Here is a 20362-nt window from a genome sequence, read left to right as displayed (position 1 = left end):
TTGAAAGTTTCTTCAGAAAAAAAAAAAAACCTTTTCTACAGTTCATGTTTTCTAATATAATTTTGTGCAATTCCTCTGAGCTCATGGTGAATTTGTATTCTAGCCAAGAAAGACATATTGTCCCGTTAGATTTAAGTGCTATATTTTATGTCACCAGAAACCCTGGTGGCATAGTAGTTAACTGCTATGGCTGCTATCGGAGAGGTTGCAGTTCGAATCCACCAGGCACTCCTTGGAAACTCTATGGGGCAGTTATACTCTGTCTTATAGGGTCACTATGAGTTGGAATTGACTTAACAGCAATGGGTTACGGGTTATTTTATATCACCAGCATAGACTTTTAAAAAGTGACAGTGTGCTGAGTATCCAGGATTACTCAGGATTAAAGTCCTCTTCTCCCCATCTATTCTGTTTTAGTAACCAGGAATTTGCCAACAGTTTTTGGTAATGGAGATGTGGTGGACATGGACTTGCTGGTTTTCTGAAGTTTTACCATTTGCACAATGAATCACTAGCCCTATCATTCAGCTGACTCAGATTGTTATCTAAAATGGAGAAATGGGCTTCCAGTTTTCTCTTGAAGATATGGAGAACTCTTCAAAGACTTCCTGTTGCTGTTAAAATTGATAAAAATAATAATTTTCAAACATAGTCTATATAAAAAAAATGGCTTTCAAGTCAGTTCTGACTCATAGTGACCCCATGTGTTACAGACAAGAACTGTCCCACAGGGTTTTCTTGGATGTAATCTTTATGGAAGCAGATCACCAGGCCTTTCTTTCAGGCCCTGTTTGGTGGGTTCAAACTGCCATCCTTTAGGATATAGTCAAGCACAAGCTGTTTGTGCCACCCAGGGACCTCATTCATAGTCTATAACCCTCTGCATAATCTGGCCTCATCTCCCACAATACTCCCCAGATCACACCATTCTAGCTGCACTCTCCATTTTTCAGTCACTAGAAACTACCCTTCTTCCTCTCACTCAAGAGTCTTTGAATGTATTATTCTTTTTGCCTGGAATGTCTTTCCCTTCCATGTCATTTTTCAGGGCATGGAACAAAGGATGTCACTGCTGATGTCAGATGGATCTTAGGTGAAAGCAGAGAATACTGTAAGATGTTTACCTGTGTTTTATGGACTATGCAAAGGTATTCGACTGTGTGAATCATAACAAATTATGCATAACATTGTGAAGAATGGGAATTTCATAACATTTAATTGGGCTCACCAGAAAACTGTACATAGACAGTCTTAAGCTGGGTTCTCTAGAGAAGCAAAACCAGTAAAGCATATAAATATATATAGGGAGAGATCTATATCAAAGAAACAGCTCATGCAATTGTAAAGGCTGGAATATCCCAAGTTCTTGGATTAGGGTAGAGGCTTCTCCCGATTCACATAGCCACAGGGGTTGGTTAACCCGAGATCAGCAGACTAGAAAGCAGGTCTCTTGCTCACAGCCTGTGAAGATCAGCAAATCCCAAGATCGGCACATAAGCTGATAGCTCAAGTCCCAAGGACTGGGGGTCAGATGAACAGGAGGCAGCCGCAGAATCCAGAGCAAGCAAAAAGCCAGAACATTTGCTTATATTTGGATGCAGGTCACATCCCCAAGGAAACTCCCTTTCAACTGATTGGCTACTCACAGCAGAACCCATCATGGGAATGATCACATATAAACACTGAGAATCATGGCCCAGCTAAGTTGACACACAATCTTAACTATCACATAGATCAACAAGCAGTAGTGCAGATGGAACAAAGTATAGTGCATGGTCTAAAATCAGGAAAGGTATGTGTCAGGGTTGTATCCTTTTACTATACTTAATCTGTATGCTGAGCAAATAACCCAACAAGCTGAACTATATGAAGAAGAATGCAGCATCAGGATTGGAGGGAGACTCATTAACAACCTGTGATATGCAGACAACACAACCTTGCTTCCTGAAAGTGAAGGGAACTTGAAGCACTTACTGATGAAGATCAAAGACCACAACCTTCAGTATGGATTACACCTCAGCAAAAAGAAAACAAAAATTCTCACAACTGGACCAAGAAGCAACATTATGATAAAGGGAGAAAATATTGAAGTTGTCAAGGGTTTCAGTTTACTTGGATCCACAATCAACACCCTTGGAAGCAGCAGCCAAGAAATCAAACAATGCATTGCATTGGGCAAATCTGCACCAAAAGATCTCTTTAAAGTGTTAAAAACAAAGATGTCACTTTAAGGACTAAGGTGTGCCTGACTCAAGCCCTGGTGTTTTCAATACCCTCATAAGCATTTGAAAGCTGGACAATGAATAAAGAAGACCTAAGAAGAATCAATGCCTTTGAATTATGGTGCTGGCAATTAATATTAAATATACTATGGACTGCCAGAAGAATGGACAAACCTGCCTTGGAAGAAGTCCAGCCAGAATGCTCCTTAGAAGTGATGATGGCAAAATTTTGTCTCATATAGTTTGGACATGTTATCAGGAGGGACTAGTTCCTGGAGAAGGACATCATGCTGGGTAAAGTAGAGGGTCAGTGATAAAATGGAAGGCCCTCAAGGAGATGGAGTGACACAAGGGCTACATCAACTGGTTGAAGCATAACAATGATTTTGGGAATGGCGCAGGATCAGACAATGTTTTGTTCTATTGTACATAGGGTCGCTATGAGTCGGAACCAACTAGACAGCACCTAAGAACAACAACAAAACAAGATCTTTAAACACCATGCACCTCCCTGATATTACAGTTAAAACAATTTTAAGTTTACCCTTCTTTATATAATGCAGAAGCCACAGAAACACAGTGGTTAAAGAGCTGGACTGTTAACCGAAAGGTCTGCTGCTTGAAACCATCAGCCTATCAGAGGGAGGAAGATTTATAGCTTTTAGAAACCGTATGGGGTTGCTATGAGTCAGAATTGACTCCATGGAAATGCTTTTGTTTTGTTTTGTTTTGTAAGTAATTTGAATAATGTCTGTTTTCTTTGCTAATATATAAACTCTATGCGTGTACAAACCTTGTCCATTTCTCTCAGCCACTTGGCACAGTTCCTGTCTTGTTAAAGTCATCAATTCATATGAGCTGAATGAATGGATTCTATTGAAGGAAACCCTGGTGGCATAGTGGTTAAGTGCTACGGCTGCTAACCAAGAGGTTGGTAGTTCAAATCTGCCAGGTGCTTCTTGGAAACTCTATGGGGCAGTTCTACTTTGTTCTGTAGGGTCACTATGAGTCAAAATCGACTCGATGGCCTTGGGTTTTTGGTAATGAGGAGAAAGTGCCCATTGTTCCTTCCATGCTGTGCCTCCAAAGTACATTTCCCATTCCCACTGCTTAGGAGACGGTAGGATTAGTTGAATTTGCCAGCCTCCAACATGAATACTCACTACTGAGAATCATGTTACAACAAACCACCTCATAGAAATGGAAGTACCCAGCCTGTTCATTCCTGCTTTTACCCAATTGGCCATTCCTTAGTGTATTCTCTTGTAGAGAAGGTAGTTGATTCCATGGCATAAGTTATCCTACTTTATGCAAATCCTCTTCTTGTAGTCACTCTCCTTAAATAGAGGAGTAGGCATGGCAGGCAGGTGGAGATTCATGGCTCATCTTTATAACTGAAACATTAGTTCTGGCCTTAAGACCATTGTTAGCCAGCTGTAAGATGCCAGCATTAGTGAATTGTGAGACCGTAGCAAGTCATATCACTTCTCTAGGGTTTCATAGTTTCATGTTAGAAGAGGTGGTTGGTCTATATAATCCCATAGATCCTTCACCGCAATATTCTGTGCCAGATGTTAATGAGCTGTAAGGGGTTGTTGGTAAGTTATTTGTCCCTCACAGCAGTCTAATTAGACTGCTGTATCACTCACTGTAATGCACTAGGGTTTTTATAAGGAAGAGCTATTCCAGTAATGCCAAGTAGTTCCGTGGTTGTAAAAATTTTATTGTCATTGTAAAAATGAGAGCCTTGGTTTATAGAGTACTGGTGGTATATCTTCTACCATAAAAACAAAGTGAATTTGACCTAAAATTATTTCAATGATATAAAAAATACATAATTTGTTTACTTACTATGCTACTAAAAGTGTGTCTCATTTTCCTGTGTTATTCCAGAATCCACAAAGATAGAGCCTACTATATGCCAGTACTGTGATAGGTTTTGAGGATTCAAACTTGAATGAGACTTTGCCTTTGCACTCAGAGCTAACTCATAAGTTAATAAACAAAAAGTGTATTATGTATACTGATTTGGATAAACATAGAGTCTTATGAAAGCCTACAGAAGCAGAAAATATTGAAGCTTAGGAGAAGTTGGTATAGTTCAAGAAAGGCATCTTGCTAGAATTGATATCAAGCTGAATTCTGAATAACAAGCTAGATTCTGAACTATAGGCTTTCTATTTCCCAAATCTATTTTCTACCCCATCTATGTTGGGGAGAATTTCATACATTTGGGAGAGTTTGCCCATTATGCTGACAATAATAACTTTGGAAAAGAACTGTAGAGTGCAGCCTATGTTCTCAGAGGCATCACGGTTCAAGGGGAGGGAGGAATGATATGTAAAATAAAGGAAAACAGAACAGGTCACTAATAAGCTAGGTAACGAGATCACTAATTCCAGGTGTATATAGAGTTGTGGTTATTGGAGACTTCTATAATTATTGAGGATGTCTGAAGCCATGTTGGATAAAACAAGGAAGGCTCCCCAAAGGGAGTCTTCCAGTGGGTAATAGAGAGAAAGGAGAAGGTAGAAAGGTATACACAGCTCCCATACTGAAAAAAATACCAGGTCACATGATTTAAGATCCTATGAATAAATGACTCATATTTTGTATTAACAAGTGGGTTAAGTGTTTCAATAATTTGTTGCCTGAGGGGCGAAAATAAGAGCCCATGAAAAGGGTACAAAAGCTGGATTCCTTCTCTCTGGTATCTCAAAAGGCAGAATGTTAATATCTTCATAGAGACAAAGGAAGAACTGGCATCAATACTAAAGAGATATTGGTTGTGACTTCTAATTATTTCACTTACATTAGCTTTTTTCATTATTTCATTGATTCAATTAATATTTTTAATTCTTATATCTAAAACACAACATGAAAACATAAAAGAAACTCAGAAACTAAATAAATAGTAATAAGGTGGCCACTTATGCCACCCATTACCCCACCCTCACTTTCTGTGCCCAAGGAAGGGCTTGGTAATCAATCATGGCACTGCTTCCGGAACCCTGATACAGTCTCTAAATACTTTTCAACATAACACTGTAGTGCCAATTGGATATAATTGGTACAAAAGACCAAATTAATTTTCTATTCTTGGTCAAGTTGAAGCGAAATGGCATATACTAGAGAAAAAAATTCCCCCTTGCTTCGTAATTTTCCCTAATGACTCCAATTTAATTAACTAACAAAGAAATACTTCACAGGTATCTTGTAATAGTTCTGATACTAGATTTAGCCTTAGGAAGGAGAACAGAAGGTTTACAGAACATCCAAATCTTGTAAGTGGAGTCAGAGAGGGAAGATAACATTCGTGGAACAAGTAAGAACTGAGTGCTACCATGTTGTTCATGTTGTGTGCTGTCAAGTCAATTTCTACTCATAGCAATCCCATCTGACAGAGTAGAACTGCCCCATAGAGTTTTCTAAACTGTAATCTTTATGGAAGCAGATGGCCAGGTATTTCTCCCAAAGAGTGTACTGTATGGGTTTGAACCACCAAACTTTCAGTTAGCAGCCTTGCATTTAACTGTTGGTCCTCAAAAAAAAAAAAAAAACCCATTGCTGTTGAGTCAATTCCAACTCATATCGATCCTACAGGACAGAGTAGAATTGCCACATAGGGTTTCCAAGGAGCCCCTGGTGGATTCGAACAGCTGACCTTTTGGTTAGCAGCCGTACCTCTTAACCACTACACCACTAGTGTTTCCATTGCTCCTCCAGGGCACCTTAAGTTCTGAAATATGTGGTACAAATTGCCAATTTAGACTTAGAAGGAGTAGTCAGTTGGGTTAAATTGATTTGTAGAAGTATCAGGAAGTGCCGATTATTCGTGAAACCAAGGTAGGTTTGGGAAGGAATTTAAAACTGAAAAATCTGGGTACATGTTCAAACAAAGCCATATCCCTCAAAATACAGGGTTACCCTAAGAAATGGTTTCTCTAGAGAAGTGGCAAAACTGGCAAAAAGAAGCCTTCCAAGATTGCTTGTCATTGTTAACGTTCCAGGTACATTTGTAGAGCTATAATGGAATGAGGTTGAAAGACTGAGTTAGAGAAGCAAATCAAATATAAGATTCATATCTTTTAGAAAGAGTCTCCCACCATGGCTGTACCATGCATTTTCATAAAATGTAAAATTTCTATTTCTGAGAAAATAACACTAGTATGATTCCAGTTTCTAAAAAGTGTGTTTGGAAGAACCCCAAGATCAAATTAGGAAGACATGTTGTTCATTGTTAAGAGATTTATACAAAGGCCTTTTCTGCAGAATATGGTAAAGCTTTGTTTTTTCTTCTTGTTTAGAGAACAGAAAAGAAGAACAAACAAACTCCAAATAACAAACAACAGATGAAGCTACCAACCTACTGAAAAGGACAACATTCCCCTTTGATATCCTGCAGTTTTCCCATTCGTTGACACACTTATTATTCCAAATGTCTGAAAGGCAGGAGTAGAATCTTTTGTAAAAAGGGAAAAACCTAGTATGTGTCTGGCATATTGTGAGATACTTTCAAAGTATTATCTTGTTTCATCTAGTTATGGATATATTTTCTAGTAAGTGAAATTGAAATTACCCAATATTCCCCTTAATTGCATAAAATACATGTTTTGTTTTTGTTACACCCTAGACTAAGTGTTTACAAATTTAAATTTAGCACCTCACAAAGGTTTGAACAGGGCAGGAATCACAGGCCAATCACCACCTCAGCCACCAGCAAAGGGTAATTAATATTTTGGCTGATGAGGTCAACCTATGAATAACACTAGGCAGAGAGAACCCGCAAGGGAAGTCCGGTAAAGAGGTAAGAAAGAGGTGGCAGCTTAGGAAAGGGAAAAGGTCTGCTGATGATGGACCTATTTCTAGGCTACTTTGTATCCCTGAAAAGAAATAGTCTTCAGTATTAGCCACCCCTAACTTTGCGTCCTAACTTTTCTGTATAGTCATTGTTTTCATTTAAGTAAGTTAATTAAACCCTCTGAATTTTAGTGCCCTTATTCATAAAGCTAAAAAATAAAATCACAGTAATTATTAACAATCTCATAGGATTAGTGTGAGGATTAAAGGAGATAATATTTATAAAGCTGCTGGTACAGTGTTTGACATGTTAGTGGCCCTCAATAAATGTTATCTATGCCTCTTTCTCTTTACATGGCGTATTAGAAGTTAAAATAGTGTGCCAGAAACTTGATTTTTAAGGTAGGATACCGGAGTTCTGCTTCATGTCCAATCATTGATTTGCAATGTACCAAGTTTCACACTGCATAAAATAGGAGCACTAGTATTCACCTTCTGTATCCCAGGAATCGTTGTTGTTGTTGTTAGTTGCCACTGAGTCGATTCCAACCCATGGAACTGTAGGGTTTTCAAGGCTGAGACATTTCAGAAGCAGATTGCTAGGCTTGTCTTCTGAGATGTCTCTGGGTAGGTTTGAACTCCAAACCTTTTGGATAGTAGTCGAGCATGTAATCGTTTGCACAATCCAGGAACTCCCAGGGATCATTATGGGTATTAAATTTAAAACCCTAGTATATAATTTGCAGTATTGAAGGATCCTATGGGCAAAATATTGAATGATGCAAGAGCATCAAAAGAAGCAGGAATATACAGAGTCATTGTACCAAAAAAATTGGTCGACATTCAGCCATTTCAGGAAGAAGCATATGGTCAAGAACCAATGATATTAAAGGAGGAAGTCCAAGCTTCACTGAAGGCATTGGCAAAAAACAAGGCTGCAAGAATTGATGGAATACTAGTTGAGATGTTTCAACAAACAGATGTAACACTAGAAGTGCCCACTCATCTATGCCAAGGAATTTGGAAGACAGTTAAGAGGGCCTACCAACTAGAAAAGATCCATATTTGTGCCCATCCCAAAGAAATGTCATCCAACAGAATGAGGAAATTATCAAACACTATCATTAATTTTTTTTTTATCATTAATACCACAAGCAAGTAAAATTTTGCTGAAGATAATTCAAAAGCGGTTGTAGCAGCATATTCACATGGAACTGCCAGAAATTCAATCCAGATTCAGAAGAGGACATTCAACTGTGTGGGTCATAACAAATTATGGATAATAAAGAATGGGATTCCAGAACTCTTAATAGTGTTCATGAGAAACCTGTACATAGACTAAGAGACAGTAGCTCGAATAGAACAAGCAGATACTGCATGGTATAAAATCAGAAAAGGTGTGCGTCAGGGTCCTAACATTTCACCATACTTATTCAATTTGTATGCTGAGCAAATAATCCAAGAAGCTGGACTATATGAAGAAGAATGTGGCTTCAAGATTGAAGAAAGATTTATTAACAACCTGAGATATGCAGATGATACAACCTTTCCTGCTGAAAGTGAAGAGGACTTGAAGCACTTACGGACGGAGATCAAAGACTAAAGCCTTCTGTATGGACTGCAATTCAACATAAAGAAAACAGAAATCTTCACAACTGGACCAATAAGCAACATCATGATAAACAGAGAGAAGTTTGAAGTTGTCAAGAATTTCATTTTATTTGAATCCATGCCCACGGAAGCAGCAGTCAGGATACCAAACGACATATTATTGCATTGTGCAAATGTGCTGCAAAAGACCTCTTTCAAGTGCTAAAAAGAAGAGATGCCACTCTGAGGACTGAGGTGCACCTGACCCAGGCCACGATATCTTCAGTCACCTCATATGCATGTGAAAGCTGGACAATGCATAAGGAAGACCAAAGAATTGATGCCTTTGAAATATGGTGATGGAGAAGAATGCTGAATATATCATGAACTGCCAGAAGAACAAACAAGTCTGTCTTGGAAAAAATACAGCCAGAGAACTCCTTGGAAGCTAAGACGGTGAGACTTAATCTCATGTACGTTGGACATGTCATTGGAAGGGATCAGTCCTGGAGAAGGACGTGATGCTTGGGAGAGTAGAGGGTCAGTGAAAAAGAGAAAGACTCTCAACAAGATGGACTGACAGCGACTGCAACAATGGGTTCAGTCATAGCAACAATTGTAAGGATGGTACAGGACAGGGCGTGTTTTGTTCTGTTGTACATAGAGTTGCTGTGAGTCGGAACCAATTCAAGGGCACGTAACAAAAACAGCTTATCCATTATACAACAGCTTTGACAGTATAAAGAGCTACACTGATTATAAACAAACCAAAACCCAGTGCCATTGAGTCAATATCGACTCAGCGACCCTATAGAACACACCGATTATACAGGAATATAAAAAAGTTTTATTTTATTTTATATTTTTCACTTTATGATTTTTTTTTATTGTGCTTTAAGTGGAAGTTTACAAACCAAGTCAGCCTCTCATACAAAAACTTATATACACCTTGCCATGTAGGATTGCTATGAGTCAGAATCGACTCGACGGCAGTGGGTTTGGTTTGGTTTTTATATACTCTTAGTTGCTCTTGCTCTAATAAGACAGTACACTCCTTCCCTCCACTCTCTTGTTTTTGTGTCCTTTTGGCCAGCTTCTGACCCCCTCTGCCCTCCCATCTCCCCTCCAGACAGGAGATGCCCACGTAGTCTCATGTGTCTACTTGGTCCAAGATGCTCACTCATCACCAGTATCGTTTTCTATCCCATAGTCCAGTCCAATTCCTATCTGAAGAGTTGGCCTTGGGAATGGTTCCTGTCTTGGGCTAACAGAAGGTCTGGGGACCATGACCTCTGGGGTCCTTCTAGGCTCAGTCAGACCATTAAGTCTGGTTTTTTTATGAGAATTTCGGGTCTGCATCCCACGGCTCTCCTGCTCCCTCAGGGGTTCTCTGTTGTGTTCCTGTCAGGGCAGTCATCGGTTGTTCGCTTTATGATTTTTGTCAGATTAATTTTACCAAATACTACACAAGTTGATCCTCATGGACATTTTCTGTTCCTCATGCTCCAGAGACTCTTCCACAATTATGTACTTGCAATAGATCATTGAATTTTGTGGCCAGGACAAACCTTCCAAATAAAAATGCAAATAAAAGAAATAATTGGTTTCAAAAGCATTCAGATTTCTTGTAAATTGTTAGCAATAAAGAACAAAGGCCATGTCCCCCAAACAGATCACCAAACTGTGATCACATTAGGTAATCAGCTTGTAGTTCAACAGGACCAGTGGTAATTTGACACATTAACTGCCTCGTCTTCCTCCTGTACCTGCGGCAGACCTGGTGCCATATCAGCTAATCTGTGAGTGTAGCCTCAAAGGCTTTCTCATGGCGCATGACAGGTAGTCAGCACTCATCAACTGCAACCTGCAAAGAAATTTTAATTTTATTCTCTAGACCAGGGCTAGAGTCACTGGAGGTCTTGATAGGCTCTTAAATAAGGTGTCTCAGAAGAGGGAAACTGAAAGGAAAAATATAAAAGACTCAATCAACATTTTGTCCCGTCCCTCTTCCCTAATTAACGTGCCAATTACATATTCTGTATCACCATCCTTGGGGCTCGTATTCAGGGAGAAAGAACACCAATGTGAAAGAAGTTTTACCTAAAATAATTGTTCCTGGAAAAGGAACAAACTAATTATCCTTGGTGTCATTACAAATAAAACTGACAATGAATTATTGTAAAGGTCTGACATCATCAGTCTTCCCTTCTTCCAAACAAGAAATTACAGAAATGTCCTTGTCATTTCAGAGTAGCTTAAAAATGCTTTTACAAGATGCTACCTTGTATTGTATATCATCCCTCCAGCTCCTTAATGGTCACCAGGGAGTTCGGAAAGCTCAATGTGCCTTGAAATAGGGTTTTGCACAGCCAATATTTGGATAAAAAGGCAAAACATTGGACACGTGTGCTATTAACAAAATAAAAATAAAGAGTTGTTGACAAGTGAATTCTGACTGCAAACCCCTGTGTAACAGAGTAGAACTGAACTGCACTCCATAGAGTTTTCACAGCCGTGACCTTTTAGAAGCAGATCACCAGGCCTTTTTTCCAGGTGCCTCTTTTTTTTTTTCTGGGTGGAGTTGAACCTCCAACCTCTTCATTAGCAGCCAAGGATGCTAATCGTTTATATGTTCCAGGACTTCATACGCATGATATATGAGACCCTATTGGACAGAGTAGAACTGCCCCATAAGCTTTCCAAGGAGGGGCTGGTGGATTCGAACTGTTGACCTTTTGGTTAACAGCCAAACTTTTAACCACTGTGCCACCAGGGCTCCACAAGTGATATAGACCTCCAATAAATGCAGATATCTCCAAGAGAAACAATGCCAAATACAATCAGCCATATATTAATAGGAATGGGGGACATAACAGGCTTTTCCAGAGTGAATGATGGAACAGGACACCCGGGTCCAGAAAGAGGGCAGTGAGGGAGACTTAGGGATTATAAGATGGAAAGACATAGAGTATCATAAAATTGGTTAATAAGTAAAGATAACACATCACTTAATTTGATATTTTCTCCATGGCTAGCATTGCCCAAATATGTAATATCTCTGCAGGAAATTTTTTGAACAAGTATGGTGGTTATTAAAAAATAATAATTTTGTCACGAATTTCAATTAGAGCCAAAGAGGGCTCATTTGCATCAGTTTGGTGTTATATGATATTTGGGAAAAGCAGTGATGCCATAAGTAGTCTGGTTTTATTCTTCCATGTGCAAGTAATCAAGCTAAAGTGAAGTATAAACAATGCTACATGTAAGAATCTGCAATTAATCTCCAATAAATCTGTAATGGACACCACACAATTCGCCAAACAGCAACTAAATATATTAGATGGAGATAAAGATTAGTTTCGCATAAATGAAATCACTGTCAAAGTGGCTCCAATAATTGCTTTACTGATAGCTCACATCTCCTCAACAAAATTCAAATTTGGTGTTCCTTGCAGCTATCAATGCAGGAAAAGTGGCCAAACCAAACCTGTTGCCCTCGAGTCGATTCTGACTCATAGCGACCCTATAGGATAGAGTAGAACTGCCCCATAAGGTTTCCAAGAAGCAACCAGTGAATTCGAAACATCATTCTTTTGGTTAGCAGCCTGAGCTCTCAACCACTGTGCCACCAGGACTCCTAAGGTGGCCAGTAAGTGATAAAAATATACCAAATTTCATTTTCTGCAAAGCTGATGAAATTTGGCAATATCGAATTTAGAAACCTTTTTTTTTTTTTTTAAATTTTTATTAAGCTTCAAGTGAACATTTACCATTCCAATCAGTCTGTCACATGTAGGTTTACATACATCTTACTCCCTTCTCCCACTTGCTCTCCCCCTATTGAGTCAGCCCTTACAGTCTCTCGTTTCGTGCCAATTTTACCTTCTTCCCTCTCTCTCTATCTTCCCATCCCCCCTCCAGTCAAGAGTTGCCAACACACTCTCCCGTGTCCACCTGATTTAATTAGCTCACTCTTCATCAGTATCTCTCTCCCCCCCACTGACCAGTCCTTTTCATGCCTGATGATTTGTCTTCGGGGATGGTTCCTGTCCTGTGCCATCAGAAGTTCTGGGGAGCATTGTCTCTGGGATTCCTCTAGTCGCAATCATACCATTAAGTGTGGTCTTTTAATGAGAATTTGGGGTCTGCATCCCATTGGTCTCCTGCTCCCTCAGGAGTTGTCTGTTGTGTTCCCTGACAGGGCAGACATCGATTGTGGCCGGGCACCAACTAGTTCTTCTGGTCTCAGGATACTGTAGGTCTCTGGTTCAAGTGGCCCTTTCTGTCTCTTGGGTTCTTAGTTGTCGTGTGACCTTGGTGTTCTTCCTTTGCCTTTGCTCCCGGTGGGTTGAGACCAATTAATGTATTTTAGATGGCTGCTTGTTGGCATTTAGGACCCCAGGTGCCACAATTCAAAGTGGGATGCAGAGTGTTTTCATAATAGAATTGTTTTGCCCATTGATTTAGAAGTTAGAAACCTTTTTTCTAACAATCAAAATACCTGGGACATACATCAGCAAGTCCATTTGTGGTGTGTGTGTGTGTGTGTGTGTGTGCGCGTGGGTGTACATGTGTGGTATATGTGTTTGTGTGCAACTCATAAATATTTTGGATGCAAGCAGTTAAAGGATTACTTCTTTCTGACACATCTTCCATTTCTACGAGTTGCAGAACATGGACAAGATCTGGTTTCTATCCATAAATGTAAAACTATAACCCAGCAGAGAAATATTCAATAGGAAAACAGTTCAGTAAACGTCCTAGGAAGTTATCGGACATGGGAAACATCACATGATATCTCAGAAGGTTATTTCTTAAGAAAAAGCCTCAAAGCTCAATATGCCTCAAAATAGACTTTCGTATGACCAACATTTACAACCTCATGTTTTCAACCAGAAGAGTGTGCAACAGAAATTAAAAAAAGGGAAGAATAAACTCATTGTCTCTTATTTTTTATAAGACTTTTTTCATAATGTCAAACAATGCTAGAGTGAAAAGTATAATTTAAAGTGCTTCACTCCACATGCCCCATGAAAATGATCCTTATCATTGACCTGTCTACAGAAGCCGAGTAGCTGACATGTGCCACAGCTCACTCTAGCACAACGTTTAACGAAATTGCCATTGAGAAATTTCTGCCTCATCTTTCCGCCTCACTGATTTGGAACCTAACACTTTAGAAGGCATTACACATATATTTTTATTTTGTGTATAGTAACAGGCTATCCAGTCTTCTACATTCTAGCTCTGAGGGAGAGGGGGGGCAGGCAGAAGGGGTTGATAATGTTTATTTTCCCAAAATGATAGTGTCAGCTTGATGCCATATTCTCCTTGGTTATAAAAATAAGTTTTCTTACAAAATTCTATGACCACAACAGTGTCTGTTATACTTCTTAGCGTCCACTCCCCTCTAGGAAAATTTGGGAATGCAGGGATGGTTTATCATTAGAAATATATTAACATTATATTCATAACATTGGTAAAGTATGTGATTATCAAAATAGATGTAGAAAAAAAAGTTTGACAAAGTTCAACATCTAGTTCAACAATAAGTATGACAACTAATTTTGGGAGATTTACTATATGCCATACACCTTCTGAGTAACAGAAATATACTGATGAATAAAATAGAAAAAAAAAATCCCTGCCCTTCTGGAGCTTACATTCTTGATTTAAAAAACAAACAAAAAGAACTACACTCTCAGCAAACTAGGAAGAGGATATAACTCTCTAAACTGCCTAAAGAATATTTAAGAAAAAAAAAAAAGAACAATAACAAACACTATAACTAATTATGAATGTTGAAAGCATTTCCTTCAAAATCAGGGAAAAGATAATGGAGCCCAACATTACCATTTCAGTTCCACATTGTACATCCCAAATAAGACAAGAATAAGAAACAAAGTATAAAAAGCATAAAAGAAGGAAAACAGCTATCTTTGTCCTCAGATGATATTATATGTGCCTAGACAATCCAGAAAAATTTACAGATACACAGCTAAACTTAAAAGTTTGATGTATGCAGAAGTAATATACAAAACTCAATTACATTTACATTTCTATACATCAACAACAAACATTCAGAAATGAAACTTAAAAGACAACACTTTTTTGTATAATTTATTTTATTTGTTCTTGAGAATATTCACAGCAGAACATACACCAACTCAGCAGTTTCTACATGTACAATTCAGTAACACTGATTATATTCGTCGAGTTGTCCCGTCATTGTCACCCTCCTTCTCTGAATTTTTCCTCACCAATTGACATAAATCCACTGCCCCTAAGGTTCCTATCTAATCTTTTGAGTTGCTGTTGTCAAGGTAATCTCGCATAGATAGATCTTAAAGGAGCATAATGCTCACGGCAGACGTTACTAGTTAAGCTGAACTATTCTTTGGTTTTAAGAAGGCTTCAGGGGATATTTTTGGTTTAAGGTTTAAAGATTATTTCAGGGTAATAGTTTCAGGGGTTCCTCCAGCCTCTATGGCTCCGCAAATCTGGATTCCATATGAATTTTAAATTCTTTGCTGCATTTTCTTCCTTTTGATCATGATTTGTCTATAGAATCATTGATCAAAATGTTTGGTAATGATAGCTGGGCACCATCCACTTCTTCTGGTCTCATGGCAAAGGAGGCAGTGGTTCATGGTGGCAATTGGCCACACATTCTATCTCCTTCTCCTGTTCTTGACTCTCCTTCTTCCTCTGTTGCTCCAAGTGAGTAGACTAATTGTTTTGCCTTGGATGGATGCTTGTAAGCTTTTAAAATCCCAGGCACTACTCCATGGACTATGAAAAGAGGACAGAATCACTAAACATATTATTAGGTCAATTAACTGGGATGTCCCGTGAATCCATGATCAAAACCTACAAATCAAGAAACCAAATCCCATGAGATGTTTCATTGTACACAAGCAGTCTCAGTAGCTACTCTCTTCTTTTTTTTTTCCTTCTGTCATTGTTTCAAATATATTTATCATGTAACTTTTGCCAATTCAGGTGTACAATTTATTGACAACACTTACAATGATCAACTGTGCAACCCAACCCTTAATCAATGTGATTCGTCCATCACTGTAAACGGAAACTCAGTACTCCATAAGCAATAACCCCGCCTTTCCTCCTTCCTCCCACCCCTGGTAACCACTAATAAACTTTGGTCTTTATACGTTTGCCTTTTCTTGTCTTTTTATAAAAGTGAGGTAATATAACATTTGTTCTTTTGTGATTGACTTATTTCACTCAACATAACGTCTTCAAGTTCCAATCAAATGGTATCATTTTAATGTCATCAAAAACAAAGTACCTATGAATAAATCTAACAAAAAGAGTGAAAGATTTTATAGACACTACTGCAATTTGTATTAAAATATGCAAGAACCCCCCCCCAAAAAAAAACACCCATTGCCGTTGAGTCGATTCCAACTCATAGAGACCCTATAGGACAGAGAAGAACTGCCCCATAGTTTCCAAGGAGTGCCTGGTGGATATGAACTGGCAACCTTTGGTTAGCAGACACAGCTCTTAACCACTATGCCAGAGAAGATTTAAATTGATGAAGACATAAAACTCAAGTCCACTGCCATTGAGTTGATTACGACTCATAGTAGAACTTGTAGAGTAGAACTGCCCTGTAGAGTTTCCAAGGAGTGCCTGGTGGATTTGAGCTGCTGACCTCTTGGTTAATAGCTGTAGCACTTAACCACTACGCCACCAGGGTTTCTGATGAAGATATATATACGTTCAAATAATTATAGGCTTAATATCCTAAGTATATTAATTCTTATTCAATGCTATCCCAGTAGAAATCTCAATACGCTCTTGGGTGACAAGCCAATGAAAGAATTGACAAGACGATTCTACAATTTGTATGGAAGAGAAAAATGCAGGAACAACAAAGGCAACCCTGAAGGATCAGAACCAGGTGGGTAAATTTTTCTTACGTGATGCTAATGGTTATTGTAAGTTATGGTTATTAATTTTGTTATTGGCACAGAAATAGACAAATAAATCAATGGAACTAAAAGGACTTCAGTTGAGACCCACACATATATGGATAGTTGTATTTCATAGACATGTTTTTATAGATATATGCGAAAGAAAAAACAAAAACAAACCCATTGCCGTCAAGTCCAGACCAACTCATAGAGACCCTATATGGGAAATGACAGACTTCGGCAATTGGTTATTCACATGAATGAATATGTATATACACTTTTTGATTCATTTATATGTATATATGCATATGCAAATGTATATAGATATAATTTAGAAGTCTATTTTAGAAATTATATTTATTATCATGCCATAAGATATTCTTAATGAGACATCAATTATGAAGCATAAAGTAAAACATTGAAACATTGCTAGACTTGACTTTTTTAAAACAAAGAATTTATTATCATGAAAAGACATCGACAAGAAATGAATGCAAATAAAATGAGAATAAAAAGAAAAATCATGGATCACGAATTAATACTGGAAAAATATGTTTTAAATTGGCAAAAGAAATAAGCTAAGTGTTGGCAAGAATTCTGAGGACCTAAAACTTCCATCCATAGCTGGTGCTCAGATAATGAATATTAATAGACAATAAACATGTTTTCAAAATCCAATCACTTTAGAAAACAATGACTGTGGGATCTGTTAATATCCATGATGTCCCTACACCTTATCCCAATAATCCCGCTCCTATTAAAATGCTCAAGAGCAATTCTTGAAATGTACACTATATAAACGATTGCTTATGGCAGCATTTTTATAAAAAACAAACCAACAAACAAAAATGCAAACAAGCCACATGGATAAATACAATGGATGGATAGGTTCTAATGCATTCAAACAAGGGAATATTATCCGGGAATGGAAATGTATCAACTCTAGCTATATATGTATTGACATGGATAAATCTCAAAAATCTAATGTGGATTTAAAGTACCATAGTATTGCATGATTTCATTAATTTGAATTTCAAAAGCAGGCAGTAATGTATTGTTTAGAGATACATCAATTAGATTTTAGAAGTAGAAATTGAGCAAGAAAATACATAACAAAATTTTAGGTTAGTGCTGTTCGGAGACAGTATCTATTGATCTACCTTGGTTCTGCATGTCTTTTGAACAAAGGCATTGATGACTTCTGTTCAGGACTATCTTTTCAAGGACGTGTGTATAACAAACAGTCTTGAAAAATAGAGATCATACAGGACAGATTTGTGCTATCAATGGTGATAAAGATAAGGTTAAGAGCTACGGCTGCTAACCAAAAGGTCGGCAGTTAGAATACAACAGGTGCTGCTTGGGAACTCTATAGGGCAGTTCTACTCTGTCCTATAGGATTGCTATGAGTCCGAATCGACTCGACGGCAGCGGGAGTGGTAAACATGATATTCATATTGCCTGCTCTCTCATAAGTAATAAAATCCTCTTTCCCTCACCTGGCTGTCATGTGTCTTCTGTCAGAATTCATGAAACTGTGGCAAATTAACTTGTTGGCTTGCAAGTAGGGTAACAGCTCACATTCTTCATCACAGTTCTTGACATCCGGTAGGGGACAGAAGGTTACAATTGAGAAAGCCACATTTAGGGCTTCTAGCTTGGGGTAATGTTTCACATCTCCCCTTGGGTGGTGATAGACAAATGTCATATGTACACTCTTAAACAACATATAATGCACTGAAAGATATACAAATGAAAAATTAAAATCACCAGTAACCCAGCTCCACGGAACCATCATCACAAATGCTTTAGTGTCCAAATATCCCATGGTCTTTTTTTTTTTCCAAAATATATTATTTACATATTTAAGTATGCTTTTTTTTACATATGTTTAAAATTAGAGTTATACTTTCCTATTGCTTTTAAACTTGATTTTTAAAACTCTCTGATCATTTCCCATCTTTAAATGTATTGTTTTTCACGTTATTATTCCTGAAGATGGTACATTGTTGTATCTCCTAGATTTGCATGATTTATTTAATTAATGCCCTACTGTTGGGTATACAGGTTGCTTTGATCTTTCTAATTCATCAGTTGAAGTCTGTGCTAACCCATCCTACTCCGTGTGTACCAGCAGAGGCTATGCCAGTTCAGTGGCTGTGTTAACACGTAACATTAAATAGAGCTCAGTGGCGATTCCTACTAAAATAATAAAGATCAGGCAAGGATGCATACTAGACAGTTTAAAAATAACTGCCACAACCACAGCAGTTCCCATTGCAAGCACAATCTAGTCAGGAAAAAAATACCTGATAGGAGGGTTTATTCCTGAGAAGATGATGATAGATGCTTATGACAAGTGTGATGTCTACATACATCATTCTTCATAGTTTTATCTGTCACTTCCTTTGACACGTGGACTATCTGTGTGCCCCCAAAAAGCAAGAGCAAGGCAGATCATCAGGGGAAAGATGGAATGCAGTCTCAAATTTTTCAAGTAAGCAGTGTTTCATTCCGTTGTACCTAGGTTGGCTATCAGTTGAAACCGACTCAGCATCACCTGAAAACAGCAGCAATGACTAGCTTATCATGACATTTGGCATTTGTTTATTACAAGGCTAAAAAAAAATTCAAATTTTTCATATAATGTCTTTTGAGTTCCATTTAAACCAACAAAAGAAATCAACTTAGAAGATATTATTAGAGATACTCAGAGAGATCATTTAAACAGCTTAATAAACTTCCTTTTCTAAAGCAATGAAATAGCTGAAAGGTGAGGATGTTGGCTATTCATTGGGTAACTTGCATCTTCCAAATATCAAAATCATTTTAAAATGGCTGTGAAATAAGCAGTCTTGGCAGGAATAAAAATAAAGCTCTTTCAAGAGCGAAGGAAAGAAATCTAGGATGAGAGGTCAAAAAGAAAACAATAGAAGCTATTTGACTCTAAAGTATGCTCTTCCTCTGTTAACTAATCCATGTAATATTGCAGCAGGTAAGTAAACATTGATATCCCCAAGTTGTAATTAAGAAAGTTCTGAGATTCTCTGGGAGCAAATGATTTGTTCAAACCCCAACTTATGTCCCTTGATAGACTAGAATCTCTAGGCAAATACTATAAGCTGACACAGTGAGTGACTAATTTCATCCTTTGTGTGAATAGATAATATGGATTGAATTTTCTGAAGGACTGAAATGAGTGGCACTCTTTCACACACATGTGTACACACACCAGGAGCCGTGGTGCCACAGTGGGTAGAGATACAGCTTGCTAACCAAAAGGTTGGCAATTCGAATACAACAGCTGATCCTTGGAAACCCTACAGGGACAGTTCTACTCTGTCCTATGGGGTTGCTCTGAGCTGGAATTGACTCAACAGCAATGGTTTTTTGTTTGTTTGTTTGTTTGATTTTTAATATACATGGGCAAATCCCAATTCCAGTTTATCTTGGTGGGTATTGCTGATAGAAATAAACACAATTGTAAAAGATTTTGTGTGTTTGGTTTCTCACTCAATGTAAAAGAATAAAAGGGATATTTATGTGGAGAGGGGTAAAATGCCCTGGATACCAAACTGCCAATTAGTGGTAGATCTGAGAACACAGGTGTACTTATTCCCTGTCCAGCAAGGGTCCCTCTCATTTCCATTTGGAGTGTGTTGCCTTTTTCTTGTCAGCTCAGTCACCAGGTCTTCATCTGGCAAATGTTCTCATAAGTTAAAGTGAACCCATCATTAGGAAAAAAATGCAGAGTAACATAACCTTTTCCTTCTACATTATTATTTTAATTTAAAAGTATTTCCCCAAAAT

Source organism: Elephas maximus, chromosome 26 (genome assembly GCF_024166365.1).
Source record: "Elephas maximus indicus isolate mEleMax1 chromosome 26, mEleMax1 primary haplotype, whole genome shotgun sequence".
Taxonomy (NCBI): Eukaryota; Metazoa; Chordata; class Mammalia; order Proboscidea; family Elephantidae; genus Elephas; species Elephas maximus.
This window is presented reverse-complemented; position numbering follows the sequence as displayed.